Source organism: Simochromis diagramma, unplaced genomic scaffold, assembly GCF_900408965.1.
Source record: "Simochromis diagramma unplaced genomic scaffold, fSimDia1.1 OVJJ01000159.1, whole genome shotgun sequence".
Lineage (NCBI taxonomy): Eukaryota > Metazoa > Chordata > Actinopteri > Cichliformes > Cichlidae > Simochromis > Simochromis diagramma.
Genome location: NW_024387197.1, coordinates 3,731,868 through 3,757,004, shown reverse-complemented (window position 1 = coordinate 3,757,004; position 25,137 = coordinate 3,731,868). Strand labels below are relative to the sequence as shown.

Here is a 25,137-nt window from a genome sequence, read left to right as displayed (position 1 = left end):
CGCCTTCTGATTAAGCAGCCCGTTGTAAGATGTAGTCCACCAGTGCACCTTCCCCCACTCTTATGCCGCCCCATGTCTGAAGTACACCCTCTTCTTGCAGAGGAGCACTTTTCTAGCGTGTAGTGTAGTGTAGCTTACACTTTTTGGCCCTGTCAAAAAAAACAAAAACAAAACAAAAAACATTTATTTTGGGGTTTTATTACACGGCTTTTTGCGGACTTGGGAAATGTATTGTAGTGGACTATATCATTATTATTTTTAGTATTATTCATCTGTTATTTATTCAAAAGTCTGCATTCATTCTTTCATTACGCCGCAGCGATACCACTGAAGTTTAAGTCTCCAATGAAAGACAATAAACTAATTTGATCTTATCTTTGGCACTAACTTGCAGCGTTAAAATGTATTTACACTTTATATAAAATCCATTTGCTGTCTGCCTTTTCATCAGGAGGTCGTGAGGATCTGTTGGAACTATTTGCCACGTTTGCTTATATAAACCGGGTTTAACATATAAATGGACCTCGTGGCTTGAGACACTCAGTGTGCTGCTCACCGCGGCACACATCGCTGTCTCTGCTGCGCGCAGTCAGTCGGACTGGAGTACGTGGCTGCAGACCGCCGGTAACTTCCTATGAACTGTAGACGGACTTCTAAATTGTGACTATTTTTCTGAAGGAACATTACTGAAGGTTCTTTATTAAAACTATGTAAACAGTTAGATGTCGGAGCGCCGCGCACTACGCTGAGGACCTCTGTCGCTTCTCCTCTACTATTGACTCTTTTTCCAGCAGTGGAGCCGGACACCACAGAGGTAGGTTTTCATTTTCACATATTTTACTTTTACCTCAGTGCCAAGAAAAGCAAGGGGGTTGGGGGATAACATCCCCTGTATCCAGTGGCGGTCCTAGCCTGTTTGGCGCCCTGGGCGCGCGCGCACGCACACACACACACACACACACACACACACACACACACACACACACACACACACACACACAAAACATATTATGGATTGTACATTAACATAAAACTGTTGTCGGAACCATACTGAATTTCACCAGAGAAACACACACACATATGAAGAGAGAGAGAGTGCGCATAGTATGCAAACAGCCACCAAACAGCCATCATAATTCATCATACAATGAGAACAGAACAACTCAACAACTGACAATGACTAATTAATATTAAAATCTGTAACATAATGTAATGTTTGGAGTTTAGTCTGTTACTGTTACTATTTTTACCATTTCTTCTTGGAGCAACTGCAACCCACATCATTTCCTTAGGGATTAATAAAGTATTCTGATTCTGATAGTTTCAGGATGACCTGCCATTATCCAATGACACATCTGCTTACCTGTATCTTTTGCTCGTTTCTCCTCCTCTTCTTTTCTGTTTTTTCTAAACTGAAGACATGATGGCTTTGAACTTTTCTTGTCCATCTTCCATTGGTTTTAATTTTGCACTCCAGTATGAACACCCACCCCCCAACTCAGGGATCACCACAACATAACCTAATAAACATACACCTTAGTTCACTTTGTCTAGGGTTTATTTCGAGGATTTCGCACAACCCAGGATTCAAATTATGAATACATAATGGGCTTGGATTTACAACATTATGAATGAAATGTGGTCTACTTGGAAGCAGCCGGTCTCCCTCCCCTTTAGAGGGGTTGTGTGTGAGACTTTAAATCATCAAACTGTAAATCATGAATTTTAAATTGTTATTGATCCCTTTACCACTAGTCCTGAAGTGTATATTTATTTTTTTACTCTTCTTATATATATTGTTTGTTTACTTGCACTGCTGTAACTGGAGCCTCGTCGTCTCGTCTCTCTATATACTGGACTGTATGTAGCGGAGATGACAATAAAGTTTACTTTGACTTCAGCAGCAAGCAGGCGCACCGAGGGCTCTCGCGCTCACTTTTCGCGTATAGAATTTCGAAAAAACATCGGCGCAAATTATAAGTCTGTATTATAATGTCTGGTGTTTTCGTGTTCGTTAGTTTGTTTTTATTTTGTTTTATTTTGCGAGCTGGTTATTAGATGCTGCTCCAGCCAGCCAGAGAATCCCCCCACCGCCCTGCCCTCTCCTCCCTGTGCCGCAAGCAGCAGGCGCACCTCGCAAACGGAGGGCGCCCTTACTCCCAGCAAATGGGCGATAGAAAACCGATCGGTGACAATGCCACCCCCAATATGCGCTGGCATGACATCGGGGCAGCATGAGTACGAGCAATTTTTTTATTTTTATTTGTTGCCCATGCGTGTGATGCCGCCCCGGGCAACCGCCCGTGTCGCCCGTATCAAAAACTGCTACTGCCTGTATCTGTTTCTTTCGATGCGCTTAAGAAAAACGATAAAAAATAAAACAAAAAACCAGTTTGTTAAACTTATTCAAACGTGAGCTTTTCAGAAGCCTTCAAACACTGCATCAAATGATTTAATACAAACTCTTTACCTTTCATCTATCTCGTTATTAAAGTTGGTGGCGCGATTTAAAAGGACCTGGTTGGTGCTTTTTGTTATATATATATGTCGAGCTGCAGCAGGCTTGTTGTGCATGCTCTTCGATGATGAATTTAGGACAGTCGGAGAGAAATTTTCTTGCTTTTGGTGTGTGTTCAGTACAGGAGATTTAAGAGGAAAAAACATGGAATGCGAAGTTACATGGTGGCTTTAAGCAGTTATCTTAAGTAATACACTATGAGCCTTTGTATGCAAAGAATGACAGTCTTGTTGATCTGATAGGTGGAGGTTCTCGGATTCACTGCCTCACCTTTTAAAAATAATAAGCACAGACGTACCAAAGGATCTGAAGGTGTTCGATGTTACACCAGCACCTCCAGTTTGCTGGTTTGGAGTGCAGGTAGGACCTCATGTATAAATGAATAAATAAATAAAAAGAAAAAAAGAAGCCTGTGGGGCGCTGACATTTGCAAGGAGTGAAATATGGAAGCACGGATTGCCAAATACAAACAAAATTACTAAGGATTCCAGACAGCATCAGTCTGGGTAAAGATGTCAGGTGACCAGTTTTAGTTAAGTACCAGGATTTTTCTTCATACTAAAAATCGAATGTCAGACCTAATGTAGCCAAACCACCTCAAGTTTTGCTGCTTCAGACTGAACAAGTTAGTGGCAGTCTTTCATCTCCTTCAATCAGTGCGTTCTGTGTCACTGTACCCATGCTAGCTTCTGCTGTACATCTCTCCATGCAGTACTTCTGGTGTGCTGTTTTGTCAGGGCTCTGTGTGCAGGCGGATGGAGAGGAGGATCCAAATGCGAGACTCGGACACTGAATACAACTCAAAACCTCAGCTTTATTGCTGGCATGAAGACCAAACATGAAGTGACCACTGAGAACAGAAACACACAGGCATAATGTGATGGTACAACACGACACTGAGCACAGGAAAACACAGGGCTAATATACACAGGGTGGTAATCAGGGAATGGGCAACAGGAGGAAGACACAGCTGGGAGAAATTGGACTAACGAGACAGGGGAGCAGTAGAACTGAACACACTCACATGAGACACAGACCTTCACAATAAGAACAGGAAACAAGAAACCACTAAACAAAGACGCAGACAGAATATAACACATGCAACTCAAACAATACATGAAACAACAAATCCTTAAACACGGATAAACAGAAACATGGAGCTCTAATAATAATAATCATCATAGCATCAGAGAAACAAAACAGTCATTCAAAAATAAACCAAAACATAAGAACTCAAAATGCTGGGTCGAACCTGACCCAGAACCGTGACATGTTTTTTGTCCTTTTCCACAATCTATAGTTGAGTTGCCAATTCAGATGTACTTAAAACTGTCCAGCATACTACATTCACAGTATATTATGTACTCAAGAAACGCAAGTGCATGCATGCTTTCAAGAACCTGGCATGTTGGAATAATTGGATGATGACTCGGACTGAGCAGCATTTCTTCACAAGTGAAGGGCAAAACTTCTAAAACAGGCAATTACCCGCTTCCATCGTGTCTGTAGCACACGTTCTTTAGTAATTTCTTTTCTACATCTAGATTTCTGTGTGAGCTTTGTGCTTTTTCAAAAAGAGAAAAGTGAAATATAAACTGACTTTGGCAGAATTGTAACAGTAAGTGTCCTTTATCAAGAGTTTAAGATGTATTTCTGTAGCAGTCGTGGGCTGCAAAGATGGTGTTTTTCACTGAACATCAACATTGTTGTCTGGATGACCTGCTCCTCTTCAGCAGAAGTAAGACCAGCAGCTGCATTAAATGGATCTTGGGGAGAATTTTTGAAAGGATGCTCTCAAGGGAACGATTTGTTCTCTAAGGCATGCAATCACTGATCGCTCTGAAATCACTGGTATTAGTATATTCACTAAAATGCTCACAGGAATCAGCATTCCCTTCATCAAGGCGACTTGATGAAGGGAATGCTGAGTACATAAATATCAAGTTTTTGAGTGAATGCACTGATCTTGTTTGATCCAGTTGAACGAAAGAGGCTTTGTCACATGTCATGGTTTTTTTGGGCTTCTTTTTCTTCTTCATTTTTGCAGATGATTAATTTATTCCTTATTTCTTGTTTGTCTCCGAAGCGTTGCCCATTTTTTCTTTTCATCGCTGTCAAATATCTCTTTATTGTGTCTGCTTTTCATTCATGGTGTGAATGTCTTTGTTTTGATAAGTAAATTATTCAGAAGTTAAATATTAGTGTCACTACACACTAACTTTACACTACATTCAGTCATTCACACACACATTCACACTGGTGATGGTAAGCTACATTGTAGCTACAGCTGCCCTGGGGCGCACTGACAGAGGTGAGGCTACTGGACACTGGTGCCACCGGACCCTCTGACCACCACCAGTAGGCAAACATAGGGTTAGTATCTTGCCCAAGGATATTTGGCATGTAGCCTGGAGCAGCCTGGGATTGAACCACCGACCTTCTGGTTAGTGGCTGACCTGAGCTACAACAACCCCAATAAGTAGCTACAATCCGGTTGTTCAGTGATGACGCGACGAATCCTACTTCCGGGTCTAAAGTAGTCTGCGTTTAATATGGCTTTTGTGTTGTTAACATGTTTAATGTTATGTATTTTCTTCTATTTGATCTCAAAAAGCTCCTAAAACAGTCAGTGATCACTGTTGACCTCCCTCGGCTTTTATTACCGCTAATCATTTATTTAAGCTCAGTTTTTAAAACCTTAGGATGTAACTACAGCCCAGCCCATGCAGCAGTATATGAATGACTAACCTCGTATTGTGGATGGATTATCTCAGTTGTTCTCCTGGCTGAAGTTTGGTCCTTTTACAGCATCCTGCCATGCGATTACATTTGTTCCTGACCACCGAGAACACTCACGTTAACTTTTATCGAGTGGGAAAAAAGTTAGCTTGTTTATATTATGCTAACATAGCTGTGTCGCTAGCGGTTATGTAGCACATCATTATATACCAGCTAGCCCAACTATATTGTATTTAGATAGAAGCTAGCGAGCTAACTCCCTGCTAACTTCTAACTCCGTTAAATGTCATAAATTCCGTTTTCATGGATGCCTGGATGTTAAACTCAATTGTTACACCTGGTAGAGCAGAACGCTGATCATTTTATTAAAGATGAAAGACTTTAGACAGTTTTTTCAACTCTCAGTGATGCCATAGTGATCGTTTGATATATGGACCTGCAGCAGAGTTTAGGCCCAGACCCAGCTAGTGACGTCAGACTGAACAACCGGATAAGGAGGAAATCAATTCTGGTCTTTTAACTGTTTTTCTGTCAGTTTTTCCAGTATTCTTACCGACATTAACATTTTTTTTCTGGAACATTTTCAGTTAACATTTTTGTGTAATTTTACTCATTTAACACTTAAAGTCTAAGTTCCAGGAGCTGTCATGATGGCTTTCTTTGTTTTGCTACTGTAGTAGGAAAAACAGACGAACTGTCAAAATTGCACTTGTTTGCTAAAAAGAAAAGAAGTCGGGTAAAGGTTACCTTTGCAGGAAAGAACATAAATGCAGGCTCCTAAAGCTGCTGTCTTACTGGGGAGGCTGCAAGCTGGTGACTCAAAAAATTGAGGATAAAAGGAAAACCAGTGGCACCATGTTATTTTACACTATTTAGCTGTTTATCTCTACTTCCCTCTGGTCAACTTAAAGTGGAATGATGGCTTCTTAAAAATGGTCGCTGCGGGCTGTGGAGGGGAATGAACTGCACGCATCATGTTTGCCTAGAAGCCTGTCAGCTTCCAGTCGGCCCAGAGAGGAATACTGATGTACATTTTAGGAGAACCGGCAGCACAATACTAATAGCCCAGACAACTAATTAGTAACGAATTACCAAGATACTCGTTGCCATGTTTTGTTAGTTACTGATGAGGTCATCAATAACAGCACAGTAATTATGGCAGCAGATTGGGGGGGAAAACCCATATCAAGAATGATATTCTTGACTTTAGTCGACACATCAGACCTTTAAATAAAAACATCCCATCTTCCTGAAGACAGCTGCTGCACAACAAATGTTTAAACTGTAACATCACTGTGTGTCTCTGAGCGCTGCTGACTGATCCTTCCTGTTTCCACTAATTAAAAGTTATGAATAATTAATGAAGCTTGTGCCAGTGGCAGAAATGCTTGTGTTACCTGAAGTTATGAAAAAAAGAACCGTGTTGTGAGTTCTTCCTCCTTCTTTAGAGTTACACTGATTTGACATGTTGGGAGATTATCGTCACAGCTGCTGTGGGTCCTGTTGCATGCAATGGTATGAGTGCAGGATAGACCTAAAGGCCTTCTCTCTTCTTTGGATCTTTTAAGGCCAGAAGAAATCCAGCCAGTGAGACATTAACACAGAGAAAAACATCCTCCGTTGCGTAGCCCATGCAGTAGTCGTTACCAGGATCAAGTGCCAGGTGAGTAAATCTTTTAAAGCTCAGGCAGCACAGCCCGTTGTCCCAGCAAAGCTCTCCATCTGTTCTTGCCACGCTCCCCAGTCAAAATCCATTGACTCCATTAGCTTAACTATTTGAGCTGCTACAAGAAGCTAACTCGTGCATTGGATTTTCACTTTGCCTGTAGCAGAAAACACTTCACAGATGATACCATCTCCCCAGTACTGCACTTTTTTTGAAGCACCCTGTTGCATATGCCAGACTGCTTTTTATGTACTTGTTTGCCCTGCCCTGCCCGTCGGGCTGTCATAGGAAGGAAGAATATATGTCAATGCTTTTGCATTCTTTCGGAAATGTAGCTGGGTAATTATGTCATTGGCATCGGTGAGCCACTGTCAATATGTGACATATTGAAATCGTGTTTGAATTTGCGCTTGTTTTTTGCTTTCACTTTGCAATCGTGCGAACTGTGTATAGAGAGCGACAGCACTGATTGGTGAGTTCGCACCAATTCCTCTGACATCGTCTTATTAATCGTTAGCTTACTATGCAAACATGACAAGTGAAATCTCCCGCAGCAAGCTTAAACACGTGAGAGGTTGATCGTGCAGAGAATCGCTGAGCGTTATGTGAGTGCGTGTGTAAAAGCAGCAGGATTTATATTTTAGCTCTGCTGAGCCAAATAAGACAGGTCAGGGTGAAGAAGTGACAGCCAAAGAAAAGCTTACCACAAAACGGAAAAGTTATGACAAATCAGACTATAAGGCAAAAAGAAAGTGCAACTTTATGGTTTCATGGACAAAAGAATTTCTGTGGCTGCAATATGACGAGCTAAATAACCAGGGCTGCACATAAGTGGTCCGCAGGTGCGCATTCGCTGTCAAAATAAAAAACGCGCAACAAGATAAGAAGTTGCAACGCGTGTTTGCGTACATAAGATTTTCTGGAGGAGGACAGACATTTGTTTAGAACTCTTAAAGATGTCGAAGAAGCTCCTTTAAGCAATTACTTTGGTGTTCCTCCACCTCCAAAGAAATGTCAGAAGGAGTCCGAACCACAAAAGAAGCGCGTATTCTCGGAAAAGTGGTTGCAGGAGGTGAGCTGGCTTCAAACAAATGATGAACGCACAGAGATGTGGTGCAGAATGTGCTGTGAAAATCCCACTCTAGCGGACAAAAACAGTGCTTTTTATATGGACGCAAACGCGCGTTGCAACTTCTTATCTGGTGCGCGTCTTTTATTTTGACAGCGAATGCGCACATGCGGACCACTTATGTGCACCCGTGTAAATAACAGAGGTGTGGACTCGAGTCACATGACTTGGACTCGAGTCAGACTCGAGTCATTAATTTTATGACTTTAGACTTGACTTGAAAAAATGTTCTAAGACTTGTGACTTGACTTGGACTTTTACACTAATGACCTGGGACTTGAATTGGACTTGAACCGGTTTACTTGAAAAGACTTGATATTTTACCCCAAATATAAAATTTAACATGCATATTATATAGAGATTGAAAATGTGACGTCATTCACGGGTAGAACCGCAAAGGATTCTGGGAACTCGTGGCAAGCGGTACTAGCGCACGCAGGCTTTCAATTAAAATCAGTTACACAGCGATAAAAAGAAACACAAAAATGTCAAGAAGCTGTTGTATTATTAACTGCAATAGCCGGTCGCATGACAGCCACGGGAAGCCGACGGGTAAAGAGATCGGTTGTTATCGGATTACGTCGTTGAAGAGAAATTGTTCGAGCCATTTTTCCGAAGTAACAAAGACGCGACTGGATTGCAGCCATTCAAAGACCAAATATAACGTCTCAGAACACTCCAGCTCACAGGTTAGTCTGCTCCAAGCATTTCCACACAGGTCAGTCTGCTGTTGTAGTTAATGCGTCATTTTCATAACATAATTGGTGATATAGGTTACAAGCAAGTCTGGCGCTGAACAGAAATTGTCGCGCTATGCTCCTTTGTTTATTGTGCATAAATAGTGAATTGTCCTGACACAATATTGCGTTTCGCTTCTGTTATTATGGTACACTGACAAAAACATATACTTTTATTCACAGGGTAAAACAGTTGTTTTGTATCACTAATTGCCCAGTACGATTACAGCATACAATATTATTGTCACTGCTACATTTCTGTAACGGGTACCAGAAATTATTTCCACTGCTAATTAATTACCATTGAGCTCAAAGGTCCTATTAATAAACGGTTAACGAATGTGTATTTATGACGACGATTTGTGAGCCTGGTAAACTTATGATACGTACGATGGTCTTTCGTTCTACACGGTGCATTTCAAGGTCCTGCACCCATCCGTCGGTAAACTGTACCTGGGCTTGTTGCAGTGACCGGAAGTTACTAAACTTCATGAGTGTATGCACTCACAAGAACCGTATAATTATAAATATGCATATAAATATGCTACGATGAGATAGCTGACTTCATCTAACTAGCAAATGTTTTCCAGGCTACGTTGGTGATGCAGTTTTTTTTTAAATGATATTTTAAAAAAAATAATCATTTATTTATGTATGATATTTTTGTCATGCGATTTTAAAGCCGGTCCTACAACCGCATCCAAGAATAACATGCAGCTTATCTCAGAACTGTCGGTGAAAATTATTCTTGGAGCTAGGTTTAATTGAGCTGCATTTTAAAGAGGTGCAATTTCACAATTTGTGTATATTTTCTAAGTTCACTATTTTGTCATGTGTTGAGAAAAACACAGATTTAAAAATTACATGGTCTAATATTTACATTTAGCATATAACTGCAACATGCTTTTTTTCGTTTTTTTTTTAAAGACTCGAAAGGACTTGAAATTCAAAATTTCAGACTTGTGACTTACTTGGACTTTTACACCAGTGACTTGAGACTCGACTCTGACTTGCCTGACATTACTTGAGACTTGACTTGAGACTTGAGGATAAAGACTTGAGACTTACTTGAGACTTGCAAAACAATGACTTGGTCCCACCTCTGGTAAATAACATAATGTTCTGCCGGGTGTGTTGTTGGTTTTCCCTCGATTTCTGAGTCGACAAGCGCCTTTGTTACTGGGACCAGTCATTTTAAGAAAGGCCCCCATTAGAACCCATGAGAAATGCAAGAAATGCATTATTGCTCAGTCTGCAATATCTTTCCCAGAACAAACACCAATTGCAAATAACATACTAAAAATAAACCTGAAAAATCTGTTTAGAACAGCGTGCTATGTTGCAAAGAGTGAACTACCACTGGCACAATTTAGCAGTCTTTGCAAACTTCAAAAAGCAAATGGCCTCGATCTTGGTTCCACTTGCCTGTTACCCGTGACTTCAGCGGAAATTTCAAATTCAGGATCTGACACAGACTGATTCATGTCCTACACAGTTCTTACAAGTTCATAGAAATTTCTGTTCAATTAGAACCAAGTATTTGAGTTGATGACTGTAATTTTTATACAATGTTGTAATTTGTGTTTCAACAATTTTTTGATTAATGTTTTGTTTCTGTTACAATATTATACATTAAAGTATAATATTGTAACGGAAACAAAACAGGAAACAAAACATCAATCAAAAAATTGCTTTCTTTTTTATTCGGGCTACTTAAATTTATTTTGGGCTACCAAAAACTGAAGAGTCCCTGCCCGAAGGGCTACCAGGGATTTTGAAATTTTGCGAGCCCTGAGCTCATCGTTGTCTTTATTCAACAAAACTGCTAGCTCCCATGCTAACCAATATATTTTGTAATTCTGCCTAAACGCAGTGATTCTTATCTTACTCACAGTAACTCTGACATTTCCTGCTATAAAGTTGGAGTGAACAGGCTTGTGAACTGGTGTGATGAGCTTCATTTGCATATTTGTTTCTGAAAACGTGAAGAAACAATGTTACAGCTGAAGATCAGAGTTCTGTTGCTGTTCATGGCTGTGGCATTAGTCGAGGCATTGTAGTCGATGTCAGTACTACCTGTTTGTGTGAGAATCAGTCAGCATCTCCATTTTCTCCAAGGACTCTGGAGACCAAAGTTTATTGTGTCTACAGGATGATCACTTTGATTTTTTAGGGCATCGGTATTAGTTTGAAGCTCATACTTTTTATCTTGTTAAATTTGTGTAACATATTATTGTCAATATTGTCTTCCCACTGACTGAACCTTGATCATAAATTCAGGAAAAAGGTACATGGGCACCTTGCATAAGCAGAGGGGACCACACAAGCATATTCTACAATGGCAGGATTCATCAGGCTCACACTGTGAAAGAAATTCTCACACTTTAACCTCATTGAGAATCTGTGAGACGTGCTGGAGAAGACTTGTGAAGTGGTCCAACTCTCCAATCATCAGTACAAGCTCTAGTGCAACTCTGGGTGGAAAAGCATGTTGTGACATTGCATAAACTTATTGAAATTAGTTGCCATCAAAGTTCAACGTCTTCCAACAAAATATAAGTATGTGACTCTTCTGGCTGGGCAGAGATTTTTCAGTAATACATTATAAAGCTTTTTTACTTTATACCTTAAAAGCTGTTCTGTTGCTTAACAGGTTTATACCAGTGGTGAACACTTGTAGATTATAATAGATTCCCAGTGCAGCGTTAATATTGCATTCTAGTGGTTGTTTTGACACTTCAAGGGAACTCCTCATCATTTCACTCGTGCTTGGCCAGTAGCATGTTAGCATGAACATAAGTAAAAGACAATAAGTTGACATTGGAGTTCCTTTTCTCTAATCCCTCCTACTGTCTGGTCTCTTGCCTGTCCTCTAGGAATCACTGTTGAGGCATTTTAACTGGAATTTCAATAATGAATTCTTTGCAAAAATAGAGTGAAAATCCATAAAAGTGGGACAGCCAGAAGGTTGGAAAGAAAAGTCTGTTTAATGCAGCAATGTGAGTGATCTGTTTTGTTGTTGTCGTTTACCACAACCTCAATTCAAAAAGTTGGGATTCTGTGTAAAATATTAAAAAAAAAAAAAAAACTGAATGAAAAACAATAGAACACCAAAAATGCTTCAGATGTTTAAACTGCAACATTTTACCATTTCATGAAAAGCTTATTTAAAATATGATGTTCAATTCCTTGCTGCTGACGGGAGCAGCAAATAGGTGGAAACAGTTCAGTAACATGACCGAGTATAAACAGAGCATCCAGAAGATGTTTTAAAGAAGTAAAGATGAGCAGATGCTTACCAATCTGCAGAGAACTATGTGCAAATTGTGGATCAATTGCAAAGACTTTGAACATGTCATCATCTACAGTACATTACAACAAATGTCTTAAAATTGTACATTTTCCCTGTTTAAAAGCTCTACGTCCTTTTATGCATCAAATACGGGTTTATGAGATTTGCAAATCACTGCATTCAATTTTCATTTACACATCATCTAAACTTGTTCAGAGTCGTGTTTGCACTTGGACAGCGAAAAAGACTGCAAGATGCACCCTGAATGCACTGCCTTTGCAGGATTTTGATTTCACTGATTTCTCGTTTCTTATCTGAAGCATTTATGTGCTCACAGTGCAGAGCTGAAAACAACTCAGAAGCAGCCCAGCTAGAAGTTCCACCCTTTCTATTCCCTGCATTTTCCTCCTTTTTTGTCCAACATTCAGTCCCTGCATCAATTCATCAACGAACAATTCAGTCAGAGATGGGTGCGCACTAGTGGATGGTAGTGCAGTGTCAATCTCAAGCTCTCCTATATGAAACTGAGTCACCCATTTATCTTTTATAATGTGAAAAAGTTTGGGATAAACTAGAATATATGGGACTCCTAGTTTGGTACCGCACAAGCTGTATCAGGAGAATATGACAGGATTTGGCTCTCATTTCATTTCCAGTGCTGTGGTAGAGAAAACCAAAATGTAATTATTACAAATGACATATGGCATGAATGTGCACAACCTGTTGGAATACAACCAGACACACACACCCACAAACAGACAGTAAATGACACAACGTGTGTTAATCTGATTTTCATATTTATTTAAAGGATAACCTGCCACTATTTTCCACTTTGTGTGACACCCTTTTGTTCCTTAAATGAGACTGTATCCCAAACTATTGCACGAATGAGTGTAAAATAGAGGATTTCAAATTTAAATGCAACTCTAAAGAAATCCAACACAAAACAAAATCCACATCAAGTCCTCATAAAGAGCTACATAGATTTACATACAAATTTGTCAAATATCACTGCCAGGTATACAACTGCATACAGTTCATTTAATTTGCCATGGCTACTCGTACAGTAACCCAGCAGCTGCTCCAAGACTCTCAGTGAGCAGCATACGGGTTTGCTATTTTCTGGGAGACACAATCGTCACAGTGTTCAAGGTTCAAGGTTCTTTATTTGTCACATGCATAGTTATACAAGTGTAACACACAGTGAAATGTAGCCTGACACTCTCCTTGACATGTGCAAAATTTGGGGGGGGGGTGTAGAGGAAGAACATTATATATATATAGTATATACATTGGGTGAATGTGCAGTAGTAGCAGCAAGCAGGTGAATTCTGTACATTAATATGAATAGACATCTGACTATTTTACAGGATAGACAATATAAACATATTTAAAATTAAAGGAATTTGGAATGTACATTGTGCCTGGGTTTAGTGTCTGGAAGAGTCCTGTCTCAGTCAATTATAGATGATGTGAGAGGGCGGGTGTGTGTGTTTAGGGCCCGGATGGCTTGGGGATAGAAGCTCCTCTTGAGTCTCTCTGTCCTTGCCCGGAAGATGCGGAACCTTCTACCAGATTGCAGAAGTTGGAACTGTTTGTTGCCAGGATGGGAACAAACTCCAGTGTCTGTCACTGAGAGTGAGAGGAAAGCAAATCAAATTAGGAAATGTTGTGTTACTGCACTGCATTGAAACAACCTTTGTATGCACTGATATATGTATATACTAATTTATTTATTGATTTTATAAACTCTATAATCCTCTGGTTTACATATTAATTTTGTACCTGCTCATATTTACTTAGGGTGCTCCAGTCTGGCAGCAGCTTGCCTTTCCTCGTTCCTCTGAATAGCTTTCACAAAAAAACAGATACCACTTTGTTTGAATGATGGTCTGATTTATTTTAAAATACATACACCAAATATTCACCAAATATATTATTAGTTTTCTTATTTCAGAGTTATCACAGTTCTGAGGATGATGCTCAGTTTCAAAGGTCAAATTCCTGATGATTCTTCAAGGGGGGGAAAAAACAAAAGAAAGTTTTTTTGATCATGGTGACATTTATCTTTGCTGCCCACCTATTAAATGTCTTCACTCTCCAATTCATATATTAGAAGAGCTACAACTGCAAGGCTGTAATTCTGCTTCCTTCTGAGTTTGACATTTCTAACTTCCAGAGGGAGAGCTTGAATTAGCCCGTCCTAGCTCCATGCCTTTAGGTGGACACCTGTGTTAGTGAACACGTTGAATATTAATGAGAAGAAGCGTGATACTAAATTTGTGTTTTCAGGGAACACTAGAGAACAAGAGGCTATGACAGAGATGATCAAAGACAGTCTTTCTCTCACATAACTTAACTTTTAACCTAACTTGTAGCCACTGTGATGCTTTGAACCATCAGTACGGTTTGTCCAATTCAATGTCCAGGCCCATCATTTAGTGCTTGATTGATTGTCAGCCTTTTGTAACGACTGTAACAATGTAATGTGTGTTTTTGAAAGCTTGTGGTCTGGCTGCTGCCCCACCTGAAGGAGGAATATGGAAAAGGAGAATACTGGAAAATATGCTGAGAAAGAAAAACAATCTGTCTTAGATAATGCTGCACATTCTGAAAACGATGTGATACACAGCAAAATCTCCAGTGTTAAATTAACACTAGAGAGTGTCCATATGGGTCCACTCCTCTGAGTGTTAAATACAACACTGTTGAGTGTTAAATTAACACTTTTGACAGTGTTATATGTTTAAAAGTAACCTAGTCAGTTTTGAAGATTAACAAAGACTAACACTGAGCAGTGCTGATTTTCTAACACTGGAAAATAACTCAAAATGTTAGAAATATTTAAAAGACAGCTTTACTGTCATTTTAACTTTCCAAGGATAGTAGGCGGGCCCAGGTACGTATGTTCTTTTAGAGCAGCGATACAGCTGGGGCAATCGCGGCTCAAGAGTTGGGAGTTCGCCTTGTAATCGGAAGGTTGCCGGTTCGAGCCCCGGCTTGGACAGTCTCGGTCGTTGTGTCCTTGGGCAAGACACTTCACCCGTTGCCTACTGGTGGTGGTCAGAGGTCCGGCAGCCTCGCCGTGTGTAAAGCGCTTTGGGGTCCTTAGGGACTAGTAAAGCGCTATAGGCCATTTACCAAAAAAATGCCTGAAGTGGTCAAAGGTCTGGCTGTACTTCACAGCAAAAGATGCAAACTCAGCAGCCTGCAGCAAGTGCTTTAAGGTGATACTGTGCAAAGGAGGTAACACCTCGAATCCGATGAAACACCTTGCGATGCATACTGTAGCATTTTATTTAAAAGCAGAGAAATGCACCATATTTGATAGCTTGCTGCAAGACCTCACACCGAGCACATCTACTGCGCGTGTGGTGCCTGTTATTGGACCCGGAGTTAGCAACATCCCCCAAAAACCTGAAGAGGAGAGTCCTGGCCCCTAGCCCTGCCAGTGTAGCAGAAATGATGACGGATGATGATGGCAGCAGCAGCCGGTCTTCTCTGTTGTTCGTGTGTAATTTACGTTGAGTAGGCTAACCGCGTGATTAAATTAATGCACCTAAGGTGAACTAGCAAACACTGTCGTAGTTACAGTAGTTGCTGTCTTCTTGTTTGATAGTGTGATACCATATATGCCCTATAGCTGCAGAAAAGGCTAATGGCAAACAATTCTTTTTACAAAAAACCCCCCAGCTAAACATGAGAGGTTTTAGGACAAAGTTTGTGTTTTCCACTGTTTGAGCACCGGTTCCAACCAAATGAGGTATGTTGTATCAACAGAAAAGGCTAACTTGGTTATCATTTTGCAGAAAAAAAGAGACTGCTAAAAATAAAAACATAAGAGGTTTGTGGACAAAGTTTGTGTTTTCCATTCTTTAAGCACCAGTTCGAGCACCAGTTCGAGCACCATTTAAGCACCAGCACCGTTTCAAAAGTACCAGTTTGGCACCGGTATCGGATAAAACCTAAACGATACCCATCCCTAAACACGACAAGGAACAGAAGAAAACTAAGGGATAAATACATACGAGGTAATTAGGGAGATGGAACACGCCCGGGAACACAGGTGAACTAAATCTGATTTGTGAGACGGGGGAATGATGCTGAGCTTCGTAAAGTCCTAAGCAGTGTTGGGACTAACGCGTTATTAAGTAACGCGTTACAGTAACTACGTTATTATTGTGGTAACAAACACGGTAACTAGTTATTATACCAAAATCAGGAACGCGTTAATCGTTACTGGGCTTTACATAGGCTTGTTATTCGTTACTTCGTGTGGTGACTATCGCGGAGCTTCCACAGATTCAGTAACATTAGCAAGTGGTGGAGGCCAGCAGGTGGATGAGGGAAAGGGGAGGCAGGAGGAGCAGAGACCCAAGGCAGCCGCCGGTCCGAGTGTCAGGTGAACTGAACTTCAGGTAAGAAGTTATGACCTGTAGTCTATTTGGGTCAGATATGAACCAAGTTTAGGTGGAGTTTATTTTCATTGTGCTGACTTTTTCGTACTGCGTACTAGCTAGCATGACGGGGTTTCTATACAGCTGGGTGGTGCTATGTTACTGATGGTGAACTTTATTTTGTTCATACGGTTAATTATTAGAGTTGCCAACCATCCCCTAAACAATGGAATCGTCTCGTATTCAGAGAAAATATCACGCGTTTCTGTTAGGTGTGGCTGTGTGCAGACAGGAATAGGACCCAAGGTGCAGACTCCGGAGACAGAACTTAAACCAAAACAGCTTTAATGCTGAACTCAAACATAACATAACTGGGGAAAAGGTCAAAAATAAACTAACACTGGCGGATTGACAAAACACACAGCAAAATAAACAGTAGATCGCGACACGGACACAGAGAAACACAGGGCTTAAATACACAGAGGGAGCAATCAGGGAATGGGTAACAGGAGGGAAACACAGCTGGGGCAAATCAGGCCTAACGAGACAAGGGGAAGCAAAACCAGACACATTAACATCAGACATGGACTTTCAAAGTAAAACAGGAAACACATAACACAGACTGAACAAAGACACAGACTCGCACGCACTGCAACAGAGGGAACAGAGACGTGGGACCAGGGCAGACACAAACACTGACTGGACACGGGGATATAGCCACTAAGGACACACAGAGACGCGAACTAGACAAGGGGATGCAGGTGATAGGGGAGACAGAGCAACTAAAGAAGACAGAGACATAAACCATAAGACAGAACTCAAAGAAACCAAAGACTAAAAAGTATAAATAATATCATAAACTCAAAAACCCTGGGTCAACGACCCAGGCATCCTAACAGTTTCATATTGAGGTGAAAAGGAACAGTTTGTCCCGGACTTCAGCTACAATGAAAAAGACACAAAGGTGGAGTTATTCTGTGTTTACGCTGCACAGCTGCCTCTTCTTCTCTCATTCTCTCCCCCTCCCTCTCCCGTTTCTACTTCAATCATGAAACTGATCAATGATCAGCTGATCGGCTTTTCTCTCTTGTTTGTTTATTGCCCACTTTGCGCCAGAAAGAGGAAACCAGCAGATGTCGCGCTAAACAACAGCAGCACGTTTAAGCTTGATCAGCTGTTGTTAGAATTTATTTAATATTAATTTCTAGTATCAGCTGATGTTTGCTGGAGCCACAGCTGTAAAAGCTGCTGGTCATGATATCGGTTTGGTTATCTGGTGAGAGGGAAACATGAAGACGAAACCAGGAGATGTCCTTACTGAATCATCAGAGCTGAACAGGTGATGGAGAAACAGGTTTACCTTTTAGGTGACATGAATGAGTTGAAGGGAAGTTATGAACTGTTTCTGAGAGACAAATAACACCAGGATCCTTTTCTAAGTAGCTAACAACTGGTAACTGTGCAGGGGGGCAGGGTAGGGCATTAACAGGGAGAGGGGGGCACAAAGAAATACTTTTCTTTCTTATTCACATTTAAAATATCTAGCTTTTAATAAATAATTATCTGAATCTTACAACAAACGATTGATAGATTGATGCATATATACCATCAAAACAGTGTACATCACTGTCACAACAGTGTTTGTTTTCATTCAAAGGCTATGATTTTTGCTATAATGGCAGCTGGTCAGTCAAAACGCCCGGGCTGATTTTTTTGTCCCAGTCCAGCTCTGTATGCAGCTCATCTGCAGTCTGGTGTTAACTACATCTTCCTATTCGCAAGGCAGAATTTCCGAGTTCTGAGTACAATCGAAAGCACCACTACTGCAGTTTTTGTGTTGGATGTAAAAAGCGCACATGACGCTGTGACGTAGGCTAGAATCATGTCGGCGATCAACGACGGTCCAGGCGTGGGATTTCTCTCGTGGAAATATGCACATTATTTTTTCCTTTCTATTGGTAGGTGGCACAGTGCACTTGTGGCAAGTAAGCAAGCTAGAAGACTGGCAAAGTTATGGAAGCAACACATTAACAAGATAATTCTGAGTAAAACCAAAGTTACTTTCCTTAGTAACTAGTTACTTTGAAAGTAACAAGTAACTTGACGTAACTGAGTTACTTTTGATAGAAGTAACTAGTAATGTAACTAAGTTACTAATTTAAAGTAACTTACCCAACACTGGTCCTAAGTGATTTCAGGAATTTGATTGGCTGTTTCTCTGGAGCCAAAAGCCAATAGCAGCCTACGATCATATTTTGATTTAGTGTGCAGTCAAAGGAGGAGCTTTTCATTGCCTTATCCTTTGTCTGTGTGCGAGAATGCATTTGTTTAAAGGCAAGCTGTAACCAGACAAACAAACGTAATTTTAAATATAAGGACTTGTTTTTATAGTTGGATGACTGTGTGAAGTTTACAAACCGAGGACAAATGCTGTGTTCCTGCTTTGAGATGTTCTGCCACACGCCCCGGAACACAGGTGAACTAAATCTGATTAACGAGACAGGGGAAGCAAAACTTAATACAATGCACATAAGACAAGAGACAGGAATAAACACTGAAAGACAGACGAAACACACAAGCTTGACATAGACAAAAACTAAATAAACATGAACACAAGACTGACTAAACACAGGAGACCTAACAGAAATGCCCACTAGGCACAGATAACAAAGGACAGAAAAACAACCTCAAAGAATAACCACGAACGATGAGTTCCGAACGAAGGCACAACCTAAGCAAAAGTAATGTTAAATAAAATCAAAAGTCACACGGAGAATATTAAACAGAGAACTGAAATCACTAGCTCCAAAACCCAGAATCATGACCTCTATATTAGATTATCTATGAATACTTTTTCATGTTGGAGGTTTGAAATAACATTATTGCATGCAGTATGTTTTTGTCTGCTTCACAATCACAAAGTGTTATTATTGAATTGGGACTAAAACTGTTAATCAGTAATTATCAAGCAGATTGCAAACTGTTTTGTAATTGAACACTATTGATTAATAGTCAGTAGTGTTGCACAGATGACTGTATTTGCTACAGTTGCTACTGTCTGCCTGTTGGGGGTTGATGGTTGAGGGTCTGTGGTCATTGTGTGTTTTGATCTTACCTGTTGTTTCTCCTCTACCTGGCTGTTCATCTGCAGCACACAGACTGCTGCCCTCCTCCTCCCCTCTCGTACACTTCACTATTCATGATAGCTGTCTCATTCTTCATCCTGACTGGCTCGTCTACCTCAGATGCTTTAGAAACTGTTGAAAATCACACTGGTTGAACTGTTTTCCTTTAACATGTTTTCAGGCGTTCAGGTACTCAGGTTTTTTTTTTTTATCACTGAGTTTTTGAAAACATTTTTCAATCTGTTCAGGGAGCAAAAATTGAGCTGCAGAGTGACTTAGCATTATCCACTTACAAGAGCACTTTGATATTAACTAGCTGCACAGCAAGGTAACACTGTTACCCTAGCTACATCACTTTTTTTTAAAACAACTTGACCAGTCAGCTATCCCACGTGGTGATAGAACTAAAAAATGTTTGCCCAGAATAAACTTTTGAAAAGATTTTCAACTAAATTATCAAAAAAATAGGTGTAACGTGCTGAGTACTAAGACATGTTTCTCTATTTGATGGTATAAAACTGCTGCAGCACTTGTTTCAGTTATTGAAACTGTAATCTATAATGTGTCAGTGAGGCTGGGAGCTGTTAAATGTGAAAACTGTCCTGAGCAAAAGATTTTGGCTTTACACTGTGATACTTCAAATGGGGCCAAACACAAACAGGCTGCAGTTGTTTAACAGAGCTTAATGTGCGTTTTAGCCCTGAAAATGTCATGTGGTGTATTACCTGTGTTTAAGAAGGTGAGTGTTCAGAAAGGCTGTCAAAGTTAGGGTGAATTAAAAAGCTGTGTGTGTCAGGAACAACTCAAACAAATATGTCGTTTGCCTTTTCTAGTATGAGCATGAGACTTGTTCAGGCTTCATTAAAAATGCTCAATTTATTGTTTTTGATTGAATTATTTAAGAAAAAAAGAACAATTCTATGTAGTTCAGGTGAGACCTTTTTTAAAAAAGAAATTTGACAAATTTTATGTAGAACAACCCAAACGTAAAGTCAGGCTTGCTATCGAGAGCCGTCTCCACTGGCAGCTTTGTGTTAAGAACACACCAGGGTTCATTAGGATCATCAGTTCTGGATGTTCCGTTGAGGGGTGTAATTGATGCTGTGCTTTGTAAAGTCCTAAATTATTCTTTTCAGGAATTTGATTTGATAAGCCGTAACCTGACAAACAAATGTAATTTTAAATATAAGATCTTGATTTTATAGTTGGCTGACTGCCTGAAGTTTACAAACCCATGACAAATGCTGTGTTCCTCCTTTGAGATGTTCTGCCACAGTTTGACTGCAGCCACCTCCACTTGCTGCTTTTTTGTGGATCTCAAAAAAACATGTTCCGTTGGGCTGAGGCGGATTAACTCGGGCACTGAAGAATATCCCATTTATTTGCCCAGAGAAAATCATTGCTTTTGTAGTATGCACTGGGTTATTATCCATTAGCGGTGGAGCACATTTTTCTGAATCAGAACAAAGAGTACAGTCCTTTAAACTTCACAATTTACCCTGCTTTTTCTATCAGCAGTCACATCATCAATAAACATGAGCAACTCTGTTTCACTGGCATCCAGACATGCCCACGATCTCTAGACCTGGATAGCTGCTCTAAGGACACAACTAAAAGAATACTTCTTTCATCTTTCAGGCCTTTCAGTGTTTCTAAGCTTGCCATTACATTCCTTGTTTCTAGGATTGTCTCTATATCGCTGATTTGACCATTCTGCCCATGTGGAGAAACATATTTTCTTTATATGTTTTATAGTTTCATTTTTGTTTCTTCATCTTTTTATCTTACCTAGGTGAGAGTATTAGTAAGCGTAAACATTCCACCTGCTTGTCTGTTATAAATTGTGCAAACGCGCTTTCTTCATCGACGTGTTTCTTTCAGCTAGGTTTATTAAAAACAAGGAACAAAGAAATGAATGGCAGCTGCAGGGAGTCTTCAGGTTTCATTGTGTTCCCTTCAGGCTTTTGTGCCAGAAGAGCATGTTTGAAATTGAGGGAAAAGACAGGAGAAAAATGTTAGCCACACCTACATAACGAAGCTTCGGTAGGAAATTGTCTTTGAATATGAGGTGTGTATTCACTAATTTAAGCTTCCACAAAATGTTATCCATCTCCGTCACGATTTGAGTTTTGTTTAATGTGATCTCGTGTTCTTTCTTGTATCTGAGATGTGTTACGAGTGTAGTTAAGTGTCATGTGTTTACTCCTGCAGCGAAAGGAAATGCCTATCCACCCACCACCATGCACCTGTGGTGCCCTCCAATAATTGCAAAACTTACGTATTACACTAATACAGTATTTGCTTAGTGTCCGTGGTGCAGCAGGACTCAGTTTCATAGCAGGGACATGGATACTCATTCTGTGTCTGCCTGTAATGTTGAAACAAAAAAAAGACACTTTTTATCCATAACAGCAAATGAACTGTACAACAGAAAATAAAAATGCTAATTATGGTCTCCTCACAACAATGATAAGAAAAATAAACTGTTTGTTGTTTGTTAATACAGAGATGCACATGTTAATGTGATCTCTGGTCCCCCACTCAGAGACACAGGTCTCCAAGTGTCCAGCATTCAGACGGCTACCTGAGGACCCATGTGAGAGAAAATCTGCTCACACAGATATGTAGAGCCAAATACTGTCAATAAGGCCTCTGCAATGTTCTGAAGACAGTTAAACTTGTCCAGCAAGTGAAAATGCAGCTCCATGAACACGCACAGCTGTGGATTCCAGCTGCTTCGATGTTCCATTAATTGGCATTAACTCAGCCAGTTAATGCGAGACAAACCCAGCTGCTCATTAAAGCTTTCTGGTTTGATCAGAAAAGAAAACATCGGCCCATACACCTAAAAGTCCCAAAAACACATTGTGAATTCTGTCTCGAGTCTACGGATGTATCCATGTATTTCCTTGGTGCTGATGCTGTGCTGAGCGGACAGCTCCTGAAGCTTTTGAAGTGTCGGAATGTGGAAATCTAACAACGTTAACCAGAACGATTCTGTTTTTTTACGGGACGGTTGGCAACTCTACTAACTAACCTTATGAATTAAATAAAGTTCAACATCAGTAACATCAAAGCACCCACCCAGCTGTATAGAAAATCCGCCATGCTAGCTAGTACGCAGTACGAGTTATTGTAACTGACTGTAAAAAGTCAGCACAACGAAAATAAACTACACCTAAACTTGGTTTATATCTGACCCAGATAGACTGCAGGTCATAACTTCTTACCTGAAGTTCAGTTCACCTGACACTTTGACCGGCAGCCACCTCGGGTCTCTCCTCCTGCCTCCCCTTTCTCTCATCCACCTGCTGGCCTCCACCACTTGTTACTGAATCTGTGGTCGTGCCATCAGTTAACCCTTCGCATGCCAGCTGTGGCACGCGTGCCTAGGGTTGCCAACCCCTGGCATAGAGTAGTGATGTGCGATACCACTGATTTCCTTTCCGATCTGATACCAAGTAATATTCAGGGTGGTATCGACGATACTGATCCGATACCGATACTTTGTACAAAAACTTATTTTATTTATTGTATCTCAAATTATAGCGTCATAATGATTACAGAACATCAGATTACTTGTTCTTATCACTTAATAATGCAGAGTTCATCATATAGAAATAAAAAAAACTGAAGTTGTGCTCTATTTGAACACCTTGCCTGCCTGCAGCTCTAAAGGACTCCCTGAGAGACATTTGTCTCGCCCTAGCAGCACCTGTCCCTGTCCTCCTCATACACTCGTCATATTCTGTGATATGATTTACTCTGAGGTGTTTGACAAGGTTAGTGATGTTGCCACAACCATACATGCCAAACCTCCCGATTTTTCCGGGAGAATCACAAATTTCAGTGACCCGGAGCCACCATTCTCCCGAATTTCTCCCGATTTTCCACCCGGACAACAAAATTGAAAAACCATATTGCAGAATTCATAGCACAGCCCAGCCAATTCCAGTTTCCAACAATGGCGGCAGCTGCTTAGTTTTAATATTACTCTTATTTCTCTTTCTGGGTCGTAAAAAACCTTTTAACATATTTTCAGGTGAGAATGTAGCTGCGTGAACTTCAAATATCTGAGCCAACCGACACATCGTTTTCAAACCCCTGCGGTCTTTCGCTACGCGGGTTAAACATGATATATAAGTCACTTTGATAACTTAAAAATGTTATTGTTTGGCTTTTTCAGTGTTTTATTTGTTCGTGAGTAAATCGGTTTGGCTGAGATTAAAGTTATTAGATTAGATTAAATTAAATTTAACTTTATTAATCCCTCAGGAGGGTTCCTCCGGGTTTTCACACAGCTGAATAAACGTCAAACAGAAAATGATTAAACAGAAGAGTTTACGTCAGTGCCCGGTTATATTTTCGATAGCTCGTGACGTACTACCCGGCTTTCTTCAGACCGCGAAGGCCGGGTCCTCGGGTGGAAGCAGCCTCTGAATTTGGACACCCCCGCTGTTTCCGTACATTTAACGTATTATATCCGATAAATAAATACTGTAAAATGTATTTATCCCCCCCAACAGCCCTTTTGTATATCTCCCTAGTGTGGCCACAACACCTCACGTTTTTGCCACATGTATCGCAAACCACGTCTCAGCTTTTGTGGAGGTAAAATATGGTCGCACATGAATCCAATTACGCTCAGCCATTGTTGTGAGTGAGCACGCCAAGGGACTGCGAGATAGACAGCCGTATTTCGCACATGACTATGAAAGGCGGAAGAGGAAGTAGTTCCTTTGAATGTAGACAATCTGAATGTTATAGTTTCTTTCCACTGTGTTTCTGTTAATGATAAACTACAAATTTACCCTAAATTACTAAAATATCAATATTTTAATGTGAGAATTGATTCTAGAACATAAATGATTGGTATCGGAGGAATCGATATTTCAGGATCGATCCACACATCACTAGCGTAGAGTAACTCGGTCTGTTTCAAAAGATTAAAAACATAGAAAGCTGCATTTCTTTGTTCATTTCTAAGCTGTTTTCTCTGCCTGCCAGCACACACAACAAAATCCAATATTACCAAAAATGCTGACCACACACTGACCCGCCCCACATCACTAAAATAGCTTTATTACACTAGCTCATACTTTAAGTAGACTGCAATTACAGGCCTCAATGTTGTATATGAATAATTTTTAACTTTTCTATATTGTAGTGTCTTCTTGCAGTAACATATCAGTTCCTAAACCCACGTGTTAACAAGAGTCAGGGAGCATGTGAAAAGCATTCGGTACATTAGGTGCTGCTCTATAAATAGCCATTTTACACCTAATAGAGTTGGTCTGACAACATTGATTGTTAAGCATCCTCTTTCCAAATTTCCTGTGGAATCTGTGAGCTAAAATTAGGCGGGCAGTTATCAAATGCTATTTCACGTAGGATCTGATCAGGATTTTATAATTACTTACTGTAAATACTGGCAAGACAAATTATGGGTTCCCATCATTGGTAGCTAGAGCTAGTGTCCATAATCATCTCTTAACTACTCCATGGTAATTTCACAGTAGAATAAATTCAATAGA

General features: G+C 40.3%; 1 protein-coding gene across 2 annotated transcripts in view; it reads left to right on the top strand.

Moving 5' to 3' along the window:
- Positions 1 to 609: 609 nt before the first annotated feature.
- npffr1l2 (neuropeptide FF receptor 1 like 2) overlaps positions 610 to 25,137 on the top strand; it is an 88,418-nt gene continuing 63,890 nt past the window's right edge. The window contains exon 1 of one of the 2 annotated variants that reach the window (XM_040050129.1): positions 610 to 814. The gene's annotated coding sequence lies outside the window, so the exon portion shown is untranslated. Of the gene's footprint in view, positions 815 to 6,694; positions 6,921 to 25,137 lie in introns of those variants that run through there. The other variant, XM_040050128.1, reaches the window with a different exon arrangement.